The sequence below is a fragment of the Hemiscyllium ocellatum genome, chromosome 10, assembly GCF_020745735.1.
Source record: "Hemiscyllium ocellatum isolate sHemOce1 chromosome 10, sHemOce1.pat.X.cur, whole genome shotgun sequence".
Taxonomy (NCBI): Eukaryota; Metazoa; Chordata; class Chondrichthyes; order Orectolobiformes; family Hemiscylliidae; genus Hemiscyllium; species Hemiscyllium ocellatum.
In genome coordinates, this window is record NC_083410.1 from 34050979 (window position 1) to 34067153 (window position 16175).

The 16175-nt window shown below is 41.9% G+C and overlaps 1 protein-coding gene across 2 annotated transcripts in view; it reads left to right on the top strand.

Moving 5' to 3' along the window:
- Positions 1 to 16175, top strand: part of LOC132819714 (protein kinase C epsilon type) — a 586475-nt gene that overhangs the window by 534861 nt on the left and 35439 nt on the right. The gene's annotated exons all lie outside the window — the stretch shown is intronic.

The following is a 16175-nucleotide window of genomic DNA, read 5'->3' on the forward strand; positions in this document are numbered from 1 at the left end:
TTCATTGCCCCTCAGTGCCTAAGCTCATAACAAGTCATCGCAAATATAAATAAGTGTGACGAGCTTGATCATACTTTTGTTCGATCTCAGGCTTGTCAATACGAGAGAGATGAATTAACTTGCAACTGAAATCAAAAACATTAAAGCACCAAGAAGTTGATATGAGTTCACGTTTCACATGACTGGCTTTAGGTGTACTTACTAACAGAATTAGTTTTCACTTTATGAACTATTTAACTTAGTAGAGATATTAACATTAGCCAAAATTTGCAATTTTTAAAAAGATTTTAATTTAATATCGATATCATATTTATATTTTCTTATTAAAATAATTGTAAAATATTATACTACTTCTGATAGTCTGTACTATGTCAGTGAAATCTACATAGTGATTCATACTCAGATTACTATCGAATGCACACAGAAAGACAATCTGATCTCACACTTCTGCCAATGCTGTTGATCGCTGGAAATATTCGTGTAATTCTTTCCTGCACCCTTTCTAAATCTTTCACCTCCTTCTTAAATTGTGGTGTTCAGAACTGGGCACAACATTCCAATTGAAGCTAAACTAGTAGCTTACAAGAGTATCCTTATATCTTTACCCTATGGATCTGTTTTTAAGATGCAATTTAAACTTCCCGTTATACTTCTCTGCTACTTTCAATGATTTGTGCACGTGTAACCCCAAGTCTTTGTTTCTTAGCCTCCTTTAGAATTGTGTACTTTCTCTTAGATTGTCTCTCTTTGTTCTAACATCAGATTATACTACATCGCATCTCAATGCATTAACTGTCCTCTGCCACGTGCCCATCTATTCAACAAGCTGTCTAAGTCCTCTTGAAGTTTATCACTATCCACCTCACAGTGCTTCCAAGTTTTGTGTCACTTGCAAATTTAGAAATGTGCTCTCTGTACCAAGGTTACTGCCAATATTCTATGTTAAGGAAAACAGATGTCTTAGTATTAATCCCTAGGGAATCCCACTACATACCTTCCTGCAATCTGAAAAACAAGCCTTCACCACTGCTGTTTCCTGTCATTTGGCCAACTTTATTTGCAGGCTTTTTGGTCCTTCTCAATGGCTTCAACTTTGGAAGCCTATGCACACTGTATCCACCATATTAGGTTCCATACTAAATTACAGGGAATACAAGGCACAGCTGCCAAGAGTCAGACAATTAAATTTAGGAATGCTGAAGAAGTCAGTATTAGATGAGTATAGATATCTCAGAGGGTGTGTATCCGAATAGGATTACAGAGATAGGGAAGGCCATAGATGGATCTGAAACCGAAAGTGAGAATATCGAAACAAGACATTGAATCTCTTGGGACAAGATATGATCATTGGCAGTCTCTCGCAGATGGGGATGACTGTTCCACTCTCAGGCTGAGTCCATAGATGGCTGTACAGACCAATGAGGCTACTGCAGGCTCTGTTCCACATGGGGCAGAAGGTGGTCGTAGGTGGGTGGCAACACGATCCTTTCGCTTTTTCATCAGGCTTCCCGACGGCAAGTCTCAAGGTGCTTGACCCCTTCCCATTTGCTCCTCCTCCACTTCGGATGGTCTTGGGTCAGTGATTCCCAGGTGTCTGTGGGAATGCCGCACTTTGCCAGTGAGGCCTTGAGTGTATTACGAAAGTGCTTCCTCTGTCCACCTCGGGCTGTCCTGCTGTTTCAGAGCTGGGAGTAGAGCAGCTGCCTGGGGTTTCTGGTGTCGGTCATGCAGACAATTGTAGCCAATGAAAGGTGGTCAATGCCTCGATGCTGAGAATGTTGGCCTGATCGAGGATGCTGGTTTTGGTGCGTCTTTGTTCCCAGCAGATTTGCAGGATCTTGCGCAGGCCAGTTTTGGTGGTACTGCTCAAGCATCTTGAGGTTTCTGCTGTAGGCTGTCCCCATCTTTGAGCCATATAGGAGGGTGAGATCTCTGGAGCAAGTCTAAGTCAGCCAAATGCAGGTAATTTCAGCCGTGGCAGTCAGAGATTGAGTGGATTCTTTCTGGCATACTCAATAATCTGAATGCCAGGTCCAGCATTCCAATGGTACTGTCATTGATTACCAACCAGTTCAGCTCAGTAATGTGACCTGCAGAAGAACTACTATCCAATGGAGATTGAGATCGAGATGGAAATTCCTATTAATCAGTTTCAATAGGTCTTCAACCAAATGCCCAGCACAAAAGAGGTCCTGGCTAAACAACAACATTGGCAGGTGCACCATTTCCATTCACTTGTTTCCCACCTGATTACAGTTAAAATGTATAGTGCTGGCATGTGGTCATGCAGCAGGAAAGATTCTCAGCCATGAAATCCACTATTAGCTCACAAGCGTACACCTATGGGCAAGCTAGGAAATGGCCTCTTGGTCAAATAAGGAGGCTCTTTATCACAGGCACTATTCCGTGCCCAACACCCTTGCCATTAACATAAAACCCGAGAGCACAAAAAGTGGCATGGGGTGTTTCTTAAAAATTAAATTTCACTTTAACTATTACACAACGCTGCAGATTCATTTTATTCATAGATACTATAGACCTGCCACATTTCCCATTCTTGCTGGCTCCATCATACCCTCCCTTCTGTCGAATGGGGCTACTAAACTGGGAACAAGGGGCAATATGACCATTGTAGTCTTTAAACTGCGAACATGATAAAAAGATCATGATAGGATATTTTCCTCTTAAAAAGGATGCTCAATAAATTTAATATTGTATTTCCAGTTAAGGGACTGTAAATTGTCATTCAGCTGAAATTGTGTGTATTTTAATTTCCTAGGAAACCCAACCTTATTAGATAAATAAATTAAATGATATTTTGACTTAGCACTATTACTGCTGGTTGTAATAAAAATAAAGCTCAACAGACAAACTTGTCATGGAAAAAATTAAGTTATCAACCCATTGTGCACGTGAACATTTCCCAAGCTTATAGTATATGCAGTGACTATCACTGAACATAATTCCCTTGAACCGTCAGAAACTTTTTCTGTAGATTTACAAACAATGAGTTCACCAAGGAGCAGAACAATAGGAAAGGAAAGGGCAAGAGTTCATGATCCTTTGAAGTCAGTAACCAGACATTAATGGCGTTTTATATATTACTAAAATCAACAATCCTCGCACTTTCATGATGAATCCATTCCTTATGAAAAATGATGTGCATTGTCTGTAGTTTCCAACTGGAACAGAGCAATCACAGCTACCATACATTTCTGACACCGAAAGAGGTCCTGTAGCCTATTGTGTCTGTGCTGGTCGACAAATAGCTATTTTACAATCTGACCGTCCTGCAATTGAACCATAACCCTGAGGATCTTAGCCCTTCAAGTAGATGTCGTGGTACTTTTCAAATGTGGTGGTGCTTTCAGCCTCTATCTACCTTTCAGACAGTGAGTTCAAGGTTCCTAATGTCCTCTAGGCGAACAAAGTTTCCTCATCTCTCCTCTAATCATTCTATTTTATTTTAAATCTGCCTCTTGGTTTTGACTACTGTTTTAATGTAAGTACTTTATCCCTATTTCCTCCACTTAGGTCATTCAAATATTTATACACCACAATTAAATCACCTCTCAGTCTGTTCCAGGGAAAACAAAAGCTCAGCCTTTCCTCATAGGTAAAAATTTTCCAGTACTGGCAATATCTTTGTTAGTCAACCTGTTCAGAGATGTTAATACACACCTTTGCAGCTAGTGGGACTTGAACCCAGGCATCCTGGCTCAGACTAGGAACACTACCACTGCACCACCAGATCCTTTACCTATGTACTTTCTCCAGTATATCATATCTTCCTTATAATGTGATGACAAGAACTCTAAGCATTATTCAATCTGTTGTCTAATTAGTGTTATATACAGCTCATGCAGATATGTACCAATGCCCTTCCTGATCTGCTGCGCCCTGCCTATGAACTGTTGGGATTGGAATTCAGATTTTTTAACATTTTGGCATCCCACTTAACCTAAATTTCCCCTGAGTCTTTTTTTCCGAACAAGGCAAAATTCAATGTCTAAGAAATGCTGAAGCAATTGTTTAAACTAAAGCTATTAGATTGTCTATGAACCAGTGAACCATAGGTAGACATGAGCCATGCGGACTTGCCGTTGTGATTAGATGAAAATTCCCAGAAATATGCTACAGTTAATACCCATAAGGGTTTGTACCAATATAAGAGACTGCCATGAGCTGAAACTGTGTTGCTGGAAAGGCACAGCAGGTCAGGCAGCATCCAAGGAACAGGAGATTCGACGTTTCGGGCATAAGCCCTTCTTCAGGAAAAGCTTATGCCCGAAACGTCGAATCTCCTGTTCCTTGGATGCTGCCTGACCTGCTGCGCTTTTCCAGCAACACATTTTCAGCTCTGATCTCCAGCATTTGCAGACCTCATTTTCTCCCCTAAGAGACTACCATGTAGGGTATCATCAGCCGATGCAATTTTTCAGCAAATGATGGAAAACATTTTACAAGGTTGACACCAGGTCACCATTTATCTAGATGACATGCTAATAAGAACCTAAGAACTAGGAACAGGAAGAGGCCATCTGGCCCTAGAGCACATTGAGAGCTTGGACATTGTCCTTAGATGCTTTTAATAGGCGGGTGTATAACTTAGAAGGGAAAATGTGTTCCAGGCACCCCTACTTGGGCTACAGAGTCAACAAGATCAAGTTACACCTGTTGGAAGATAAAGTGAGGGCAATCAAAGGTGCCCAAGCTCCCCTGTCTGTACTGGAGCTTAGGTCTTCCCTTGGGCTGGTTAGTTATAACGGAAAGTTCATATATAACCTGGCCTGCATCCGAGCACCTTCCATCAACTCTTAAAAAATAGTCATGAAGGCCATACCTTTCAGGGAAGTGAAGAAACAGCTATCTTCCTCTAACATCCTGACACACAATGATCCCAAGTCTGGTATTAATATGTGATGCTTCCCTGTAAGGCATTGGGGTAGTATTAACTCATAGGTGGCTCAAGGGAGAGCAATGCCCAATAGTGTATGCATCCAGGACTTTGGTTAATGCAGAACACAAATGCAGACAGATAGAGAAGGAACACAAATGCAGACAGATAGAGAAGGAAAGTTTGGTGGTCATATTTGGAGTCAGGAAGTTCCACCAATACCTTTATGGACCTAAATGTGTAATAATCCCTGCTATGTCTAAGAGGACAAGACAGTGCTGCCCATAACTTCAGGCTGAATTCAGTGGTGGTCTCTAATCCATTGGTCATGTAATGTCAATTTGGAACACCATCCAGGAGGCCAAGTAATAAATCTTAGATGCATTGAGTCGCCTCCCACAGGCAGATACATCATTGTTTGTACCACCACTGGAAGAGTCCATAATGGTTTTAAATTTTCTCGATGCACTTCAGGTCACAGCTGACAATATTAGACTTTCGAAAGGTCCAGTCCTGGCCAACTGAAACAGCTGGTGGTGATGGGGAAGACCAAAGAGATGTCAGAACCAGAATTGAAACCTTTTTGTACCCAGAGAGACCAAATCACAGCAGAGGAGAGCATATTGTCATGGGGAGCAAGAGTGATTGTCCTGAGCAAAGGTTGTCACCAGCTATTGGTGGAACTCCACCAGGGTCATCCAGGAGTTTCCAAAATGAAGATGTTTGTGATAAGTTCTGTCTGGTTGCTGGGATTGGCTGTGTTGGTGGAGCAGTGCCCAGAGTGCTAACAATGACAAAAAATTGGATTAGATTCCCTACAGTGTGGAAACAGGCCCTTCAGCCCAACAAGTCCACACCGACCCACTGAAAGAGTAACCACCCAAATCCATTTCTCTCTGACTAATGCACTTAACACGACAGGCAATTTAGCATGGCCAATTCGCCTGACCTGCACATCTTTGAACTGTGGGAGGAAACCCATGCAGACATGGGGAGAATGTGCAAACTCCACACAGACAGTCACCTGAGGCTGGAATCAAACCTGGGTCCCTGGTGCTGTGAGGCAGCAGTGCTAACCATTGAGCCACCGTGCCACCCCAATTGCCGTGGGCAGCTCTTCTACACTCGTGGGAATGGCCAGGTAAACCCTAGACTTGGTTACACTTTGACAATGCAGGTCCTTTCATGGGCTCAATGTTCTTAGTCATTGTGGACATCCATTCAAAATGGCTGGATGCGCACAGTTTATTTGTCAAACACCGGGATGATGATAGAACAACTGTGTGCATCTTTTGCAATACACGGACTCCCAGGAGTGTCAGTCACAGATAACGGACCATCGTTTGCCAGCTGGAAATTTGATTTCCTAATTTCTTAAAAGTGAATGGCACTCCTCATATAGGGACAGCTCCATACCATCCATCATCCAGTGGTGTGGCAGAAAGAGCAGTTCAAAATTTGAAAGCAGACCTAAAGAAACAGTCTACAGCTTCATTGGATACTCAACTGTCCCAGTTTCTATTCGATTATAGAACCACCCCTCATGCAACGATAGGGATAGCTCCAGCGGAGGTGTTAATGGGGAGAAGACTCTGCACCAGGTTAAATCCTACCTTTCTGGATCTGGGGAGGAGGATGAAATAGGAACAGGAATGCCAATGCCAGACACAAGGCTCCGCTAGGTGAGAGAAACAGTTTACTTCAGGGGACAAAGTTTGGTGTAGGAATGGCCCTGCATGGGTAAGAGGCATGGTCAACACGAGGTCAGGTCCAGTGACGTTTAACATTCAGGTAAATGAGACGGTCCTAAACACTTGGACCGTATGAAAGCTGTAAACTTGCAAATGGGCCAGGAGCAAAACTACTCCAATCAAACCCTGCAAGCTCCTGTTTATTTCCACCAAAATTCACCTTGCCCCAATTTAGAACTTGAATCTGTGGACTAATTTTGTCCCTCTCCGTAACTTTTAAAATTAATAGAACTATGGTCACTGGTCCCAAAGTACTCCCCCACTGTCATGCCTGTCACCTATCCTGCCCGCTTTCCCAAGACTAGGTCGAGTTTTGCCCCTTCCTAAAAGACTGTCTATATACTGCTTGAGAAACTCTCCTGAATGCACCTAACAAATTCCACGCTATCTAAGCCCTTCGCACTCTGGCAATCCCAGTCAATGTTAGGAAAATTGAAATCCCTCACGATGACAACCCTACTACTCCTGCAAGTCTCCCCAGTCTCCCTGCATATTTATTCATCTAATTCCCATTGACTATTTGGGGGCCTATAGTACAATCCCAATAACGTCACCATCCCCTTCTTATTCCTTACCTCTACTCACAAAGCCTCACTGGATGATCTTTTCAGTTATTTCATCTCTGACCACTGCTGTGAGAGCTTGGACAAACTTGGATTGTTTTCACTGGAGTGTTGGAGGCTGAGGGGCGACCTGATAGAAGTATATAAGGTTATGAGAGGCATGGACAGGGTGGATAGTCGGACTCTTTTTCCCAGGGTATAAGTGCCAAGCACTAGGCGGCATAGGTTTAAGGTGTGGGGGAGAAAATTTAAAGGAGATGGTGAAAGTGGTTTTTCAAACAGAGGGTGGTAGGTGCTTGCAGTGTGCTTCCAGAGGCAGTGATAGAAGCAGATGCAATAGCAGAGTTGAAGAAGCTTTTAAACAGATCCATGAACAATTAGAGAGTAGAGAGATGTGCACCATATGCAGGCAGAAACATTTGGATTAGGAAAGCTTCAAAGTCAGCACAGACATGGTGGGCCAAAGAGCCTGTTCCTGTTCTGTACCTTTCTATGTTTATTCAGAGCCTGGGTGCTGAGTAGTCATGCTTCCCTGCCAACTGTGTGGCATCAGGGGCACGGTGTTACTAAGTCCTCGGTCTCCCTTTGTCCTGTTGATCCTTCTATAGGCTGAGGTATGCCCTGAAGCAGCTTCAACAGTCTCTCTATTTTTTACCTACCTCCTTTCAGCTAGTCAGTTTCCAAAGGTGTGGGTAAGCTGTCCATCTGCCTGTTTAAAATAGATTACCTCAAGACAAGTTCTAAATGAGCCTTGTAACAGGTTTTGTTCTGACCTGAGCTGGGAGGAGAGCAGGGTTTCTCTCTTGTCCTCCCCCAGCCCTGCTGATTACTGGCATTGGATTGAAATTTACATGCTGCCGAGTCTTGGTATTTTTAATTCTTGCTTCCCCCCGCCCCCCCCCCCACCTACTTACCACCTTCATTGCCTAACATTGTTCTGCTTTTTCCCCATTGTCCTCTTTCTGCATCCAATGTTTACCATTTTATCCTTGAAACATGTTTTGTGTCAACACACCCACTCCCAATACAATACTACCCTACTTTAAGAAAGCTGTGAACGCTGTGTGGGGGGTAAGAAGACTTTGGAAAAGATGTTACCACAAGTGAAAAACTTAAGTTGAGAGGAGATCTAATTGAAGAACAAGGAAAGGTTACATAATTCAACAAACTTAGAACAATCAAAGAGCAAGTAGTTTATTTAATGTAAACAAAGTGACTTTTTTTCCTGAGGTACTCAGGTCCCTTGATCTTTGGTACAAGAATAACAATGGAACAGGAGGATATAAGGATCAAGAAAAGACTGTTCAGACTGGATGTCTTGTCTCCTCTGTCTACTAGTGTTGCTTACAATCCCAAGCTATTGTATTCTCTAATTCTCCCAGCCCAGACCAGATTTCCTTTTATCAACAATTGGCATAAGATTTAAGGCTTTATCACGTGACACAAATCTGGTCAAATTCCTTTTGAAAGATTCCACCAACCCAGCATTCACTGCACTGGGTGGCAGATTTTCCTTTGGTCATGTTAACAATTCTCTAGTAAGTTATGTTTAACTCCTGGCTCTATAATTACATAGAATCATGCACAGGATATAGTGCAGAAACAGGCCATTTGTGCCTTTGTTGGTGCTACTGCTTCACATGAGCCTCCTGTCTTCCCTCCTCACCTCATGTGATTCAAATAACGTGCCTATTAAAGTCTTTGTCATGTGTTGATCACATTTACTCTTCATTGTACTTTTGTTAAGTGCCCAAATTACTGCTTATTATCTAAAATATTTCATTTTTGTAAAGTAAACCCTGTTTGAATCCTGCATATTTCTGGGGAGGTGGGTGGGGTTGTGTTCAAAGGCACTCAATGCCTGATCAAAGATTAAGAGACCAGCATCAGCAAACAAATAGGAGTGAGAACCCATCCCCCTTTCTTCCCTCTCTGACCACTGCCCCTTGATCCCCCTCCTTCAGCAACCCTGCCCCTTGGGTAAATGCAGTACCAACATCAGCCAGCAGTGGTTGGTGGCACTCCTGAGCAACACAGTGTTGCTGGCCTCTGATGGTCTAGCAACCCTGGGCAAGCAGGATGTCTGCCTCTGAGATCCTTGACTGTGGGGAAGGCCGCTCTCTGTCACTGAGGTGCCTGATGGGGTTCTCACCAGCTCCAAGGCTGATAAGTCCTCACTGCCTACATTAAATTCTGTCCCAGTGCTGAGGTATATACATCATAAATATTCCAGTTTTGATCCTGGGTTTCAGCTGATTATGCTGGTCTTAGTGAATGTTTGGGGCATTACAAGTGGTAATCATGTTCTCAGGGTCATGAAGGAGAATATTTTACCCAGTTTTCCTACTCCCAATCACTATTCGGTTATCTCTGTCGAATAGTGCATATGAGGAATGTTGGACAAGGACAGGATGAGACTTGCCAATCTTGCTCAGATGGAACTTAATCTATCAGAAAAGGATTGTTGATAAGTAACATTGTGGAGGGTTTCTGGCTTCATGGAGCTGTATTCATACAGTAATCACTGCTCTGTGCTGGATGACGCATCATATCAGCCAGTTAAAAACTGAACATTTAGTCAAATTTCTGAATACTTTAAGCTGCAGCAGCCATCAATGAACTTCAAACAGTCTTATTTGGAATGAGTCCCAATTGCAGAAGATTATATTCGAGCTGTCAAAAATTCAAAAGTGATCACAGCTTGTTAAATTTTTGGAAGCGATCATGAGCATTCGAAGATGATTACAGCCAGTTAAATTTGTCTATAGAGGCATGTAGCATCAATTGCAGCTTCCTACAGATCATGATTTAAACAAAAATAAACAAACCTACTGCATATTTTCAACATTGCCTCTTCCAAATCGCCTGGCTTGTTAGCCTTCTTTCTGATCATTCTCTGGTGCCTCTGTACCACTTTTGCCCGGACAGTCCTTATGTCTACTCAGGAAAGATGAGGGTGTCTACCACCAGGGTGACCTCTATTCTCACTGTCAAGATCGCCTGTTTGCCCCCTGCCAAGGTGATCTCTGTTCCCGCTGTGAGGCAGACCCCAGTATCCAGTCAGCGATGGAACCATGTCTAATGCCAGAGTGATCTTTGTGTCTACTTAGTGACAGTGATCTCTGTGTCTACCGCCACGTGGACTAATTCTGTTGGAAACATAAGTGATGCTTTGCAAGAGCAGGCATCTGGGTGAGGAGAGAACACTGAGAGAAATAAGACTGCTGTAGAATTAAGTCTAAAAGCATATAATGAAGAACAAAAGTTAGCAACTCTCCTTCAATGGCACTTTCCAAACTCACTTCCTCTATGAACTCGAAGGCCACAGGTCAGCAAATGAATGCAAGCACCATCATCTGCAGTGTACCCCTTCAAACCGACACCCTCCTGACTTGGAATTACAATACTGTTCCTGCATTGTCTTTAAATCCAAAACTTGGAGCACTCTTCCTAAGAGCCCCCACTACAGGCTGCTGTTCTCGAATATCCAACTACTGAGATGGTGGAGCTGAGGAAGCAATGTCAGGCAGGCTGTTAAAGAAGGCCCGCATCACCCCAGTATCTGTAAGCCCCTCAAAGCTCAGGACAACAACCCATGTCCCAGCCAGGCTCTGGGCTGTAACAGACCTTGCCTCAACATAGGTTTACGACAAGCCCTGGCACCATGGCAACTCTTGGGCTCAGACGCCCACTCTTATCCCCCTCAAAGTTGAAGTTTACAATTCCCCCAGCCCTCCCTCAACCTCGCCCAGTCAGAAGCTTAAAGCAACACCCCCCCGCCTCCCGACTTCCCCAACCCTGACCCTCAGCAGGCTATGATAACCCCCACTCCTCCAATCTTCAGCCTCCCTGCCAAACCAACACCCTGTCGCCTAATCTCCTCTCCATACTATCCATCAATTCAGTGTGCCCCATCATGATCTGAACTGGATCCCATTATTCACATGACCAGCACTGCCACCTCAGCAGACCACGGAAGGACTGAGGGTTCAGCACCATGTATGTTGAGAGCGTAGGGTTGCTGGGGCCAGGAGCATGAAAGTGTTTGGGTACAGGGTGGGGAAATGTTGGCTGGAGTATGGAGCCCAGAGTAGGTATGAAGGTAAAGCAGGGGGGGAGAGAGAGAGAGAGAGAGACGGGTAGACGGGGCAAGAGTTGTATGTGCAGAGGGAAGGATAGGTGGAAGGAGGTGGATTCATAAAGAGTTAGGAGTAATGTGTGAAGGAAAGGGTGAGAAGGGCGGAGAGGTTGGGACTATAATGTATTACATCACATCATTGTGCTAATCAATAACATTAATCAGTATAATTAGTACAAATAACACAATAATGAACTCCATAATGATTTATCTCAGCACACTTGCAACTGGGATTTCCTGTTTTCTGTGTCTGAGATTTGTTTGAGTTGTTCCTTTTCTTATTATCCAATCACTGCCTGCAGCTGGGACGTTCAAAAAATCTGACCCCTGACTTGGTCCTTCTCTGGGTCATTTATAAGGCGATCAAGTTTTTGTTTCAGCTTTCCTGATTTCCAGTGATTTCAGTTGAACACTGCTAAATGCTTCAAACCAAAATAACCATTTGGAATTGGTGTGCTTCCAGCACTGTTTGATTTAATTTCAAGATCATTGAAATCAATAAATCACAAGTAGATGCCATGCAATAATGGAGTGAACACTTTGGAACATGGATTGAACGCTTTTGAATGCAGAGCATCAGAAATAAGTGTGATCAAAGTATTAAGTGCAGAATAATGTTGACCATTTCTGGTAGGGATGTGGAAACATCTTGAGAACAATACAAATGTGCTAATTTTTTCAGAAACTGCAGACTCGGATAGAGAAATAAATTCTGTAAATGCTTAACCATCTAAATTTACTTTAATCACAAGGCAGTATGTTTTTTGCTGATTTTCATTTATCAGATATTTAACTGAAACAGGAACTAATTAGTTTGATGTTTGAAATAATTTCCCTTCAGCTGGTTTAATTGTGATTTGAGGACATGTGGGGGAAGAGGGAGTGGACTTGAGATGCCGACTGGGAGATATTATTTGCTGTGTAACTGCACCAATATCAGTAGAAGGGCCAGTGTGATGCAGAAGGATCATATATTACTCCATTTCTTGGAGGATCCGGACCATGTGAAACTTCTAGTTCAGGATTTGGGGACTTTGTAGTTTGTAAAAAGCATAAAAAGCCCATTTAGAAAAATCAGAAGTAGATGGAATGAGTCCCAACCCAAGTTAAAGCACAAAGTTGGGAGTACCACAGGAATCATTTACAATATATATTAATGACTTGGCTGACAGAAATGTCTATCGCCCAGTTTGCAAATGAAACAAAAATAGATGGGAAGGCAAGTGGTAATGATGACACAGGAAGTATACAGAGCAATACAAAAGTGATGCACGTTGGTAGGAAGAATAGAAGGGCTGAACATTATTTAAATGGGGTAAAACTGAAGAAAGCTGCAGCATGGAGGGATTTGGACAATCTGGTGTCTGAATCACAGAAAGCTTGTGTCCAAGTTCAGCGGGTTATAGGCAACACAAGTGAAATGTTGGCCTTTATTTCAAAGGGAATGGGGCATGAAAATAAGATACTCTTGCTAAAACTATACAAAGCACTAGCCACAGAGCAGCTGGAATACTGTGAACAGTTTAGGGTCCCTTATCCAAGGACAGATATTCTGGCATTACTGACTGTCCAGAGAAGGTTCACTGGGTTAATCCTTGGAATGGAGAATTTGAGTCGGTTGAACTTGCACTCATTGGAGTTTAGGAGAAGGTTGGGAGATCTCACTGGAACATAGAAGATTCTTTGGAGGCGACAGGGTAAATGCAGTAAGGTTGTTTCCCCTTGTCTAGCACCAAAGGATATTACTCAGAGTGAGAAGTCACATGTTTAAAGCAGAGATGAGGAAGAATGCTTTCTCTCAGAAGGTAGAATCTGTACAATTCTTTGCCAGTGTGGGCCATATTGTTAAATATCAAAGCTGGGCCATTAAATACATTTAATGCTGAGTGTGCAGACTTAAAATCAGTAAGGGGATCAGCTTTTATAACTTAATGTGGCCTTCACATTCCCATGGTATAGCTGGAGACAACCAAATGAATGCATTTTAAAATTATTTCAATTGTACTGGGGGAGGTGGGAATGTCCCTCAAAAATAATATGATCCCTTCAATCTATACATAGAATATAGAATAGTATAGTAATGGAATCAGCCCTTCGGCCCATGATGTTGTGACGCCAAATGAAACTAATCCCTTCCTTTTGTTCTTGGTCCATATCTCTCCATTCCTTGCACGTTCATGTGCTTATTCTAAAAATCCCTTAAATGCCTCTATCGTATCTGCCTCCACCACCACCCCTGGCAGTGTGTTCCATACCCCTGCTACACTCTGTGTAAAAAACTAGACTCTCACATCTCCTTTGAACTTTGCCCTCTCACCTTAAATGCACGCCCCTAATATTAGACATTACAACTCTGGGAAAAAGATTCTGACCGTCAACCCTGTCTATGCATCTTGGATTGTTATAGACTTCTATCAAGTCTCCCCTCAGCCTCCGCTGCTCAAGGGAAAACAACTCTAAAATACCCACTGCAAATTGGTATAATTTTCTCTCCCTCCCTCTATCCCGCCCTGCAGTACCACCATATCCACCTTGCTGCTAGCTAGCTTGGCCTTTTGCTCACTTTATATTGCACCAAGCGAAGTCTAATAAGTTCAATACCTAAAAGCCATGTTACCACAGCAACTCAAAGACTTGGATTCCATTGCTGGCCACCTCCATCTGTTTCACAGTTCTCAAAAGTACACTTTTCTTTCTGTGAGCACGGGATTGCAGACTGAACTTCTGAAATTATGTTGTGATACTTAAATTGCACTAAGATTAAGTTCTACAATTTCCCTCGTGTGGTGCATGACTGATTAAAATGATGTTATGATATGAACATGGTCTCTCACCTGATTTGATGCTACCTCATTGTAAATTCATTTGAAGCTGTGCATCAAAACAATGTGGCAGTGCGTATAGGGTCATAATGCTGGACTCTGTCAGGGAAAACTCTGTGAAAGCTAGTTCTTTATTTATTTGTAATGAATTTGGAATAAAAGGTGTATTACTTGTATAGAGTATTTTTTGGACTTTGGATTTAAAAATAGAGGCAATAGGTATAGATTATTTCTGTGACAAGTTTTCTGGAACAGTCACCAAAATGCAGTATTGTCAAAAGGCAGGTGACTGCAGACCATGTGGTGTAAACAGAAAGGTCTCTGTGCTCTCGATTTTAGGACAGACAGGCTAAACGTTTCAGGCCAAATGAAATTCTTGTTTCAGTTCAGAAGACATCAGAGTTGAGTTTAAAAGTTGGGTTAGTTTTTCTCCTAGAAGGTGTTAAGGGAATTGCAACATTAGTAAAACTTCAAAATCAGGAGAGCTTGCTGAGAAATCTGCACGTTATTAGAATCGAGAAAGTTTGGGTTCACAAATTTGTACAAATCCCAGATCAGCTGACTTGCAAAGGACTTTGCGCATTGTCTACACTCCAAACAAATTGCAAGGAGTGAGGTAAGTAGCAACTCAGAAAGTTCAAATAAGAGAGCAATTTCTCTGGACCTGGGTGTTTTTAATGGATAGTATCGGGAAAATAATTGAAACTTTGTTTTGTTTTATATTTTTCAGTCATTCTAACAATCTTCCATTTTTAATTAACTTGTGTTTTCTCTCCTTGTGTTATAAAATTCTGTTCTGTTCTTAAAGAAAGTCTGTAACATTGTGTGAATATGTTTCGGTGACTAAACCATCACATTACCTAACTAAACGTTGTCAGGTTTCATTCTGAGATCTTACTTGTCCAGCAGTGCACTCAAATCAGTCCTGTTGATAATTAATTTGAGTACTTTTGGGATTGGAGACTGAATGCTACCGTTCATTTAATGATATGTTTAACAAGTTTCTTTTTGTTCAGAGTAAAGGTGCAGCATGAACTGTGCCCATATTGTTATCTGCAGGAGTGAGAAGCCCTGAATACTAAAATGTTTATGAAAGCAGCATTTTACCAAAGAGAAAAACAACAACTACACCCAGTTGTTTGTCCCTTTCGCAGATAAGCGAATATCTGTGATCAGAAAATTTGCTCAACTTTCAAAATCTTTCTAATGAACCTTAAAAAACAGCTATCTTCAGTGAACACCAGAGCTCCCGATATAATATAGTCAAACATTTCACAACATAGCATCTCAAAGGTCCAATCAATGTGGGCAGGTTCAGATTAGCACCATTATCTTGCAGTGGTGTTCCATTCTGACATCATCTGAATCATTCTGCTATAATGCGCGTTTTGATAATGCAAATTTGCTGTAATGCGATTGTTGAATTGGTGATATTGTTTCTAAAGCGTGAAGGTTTAAAGCGTGTATTGGTTATAACACAATTTCGGCCCCATCAGTTTAAATGGTGCTGCTATTATGTGATTTTCTTATAACGTGGAATTGCACAAAAATGGAATTACTGCATTATAGCAGAACCTGTATGCATGAAGATAAAAGTAAAGTCAGTTTTCAGATTTAAAATGTGATCTATGTTTTTTGAAGTTCATGGATATAAATTAGTAGCACGAGATAAATAATTTCTAAACTAAGTTGACTCTTTAGAACAGTTCCAACTCATTAAACCCACCGTGCTGGACCTGGACTTCAGTAAGATTAATATGTGAGGTCACACATCATTGAGTAAATATGATTAGGCATCCCTGCTGTGAAATATCATGATAAACATTTTTTGCAATGTCAACCACAGACACAAATAAAAGAAAAATTCACATGAGCCATGTTACCTTTCATAATTACAAAGCAGTCAATACAAGACTGCCTTATTTTCTATGGAATTCTCAAATTTATCTTAGCAATTTGTCATTCTGTCCTTTTCGTATCACTAAGACAAAAGCTAACCTTGAA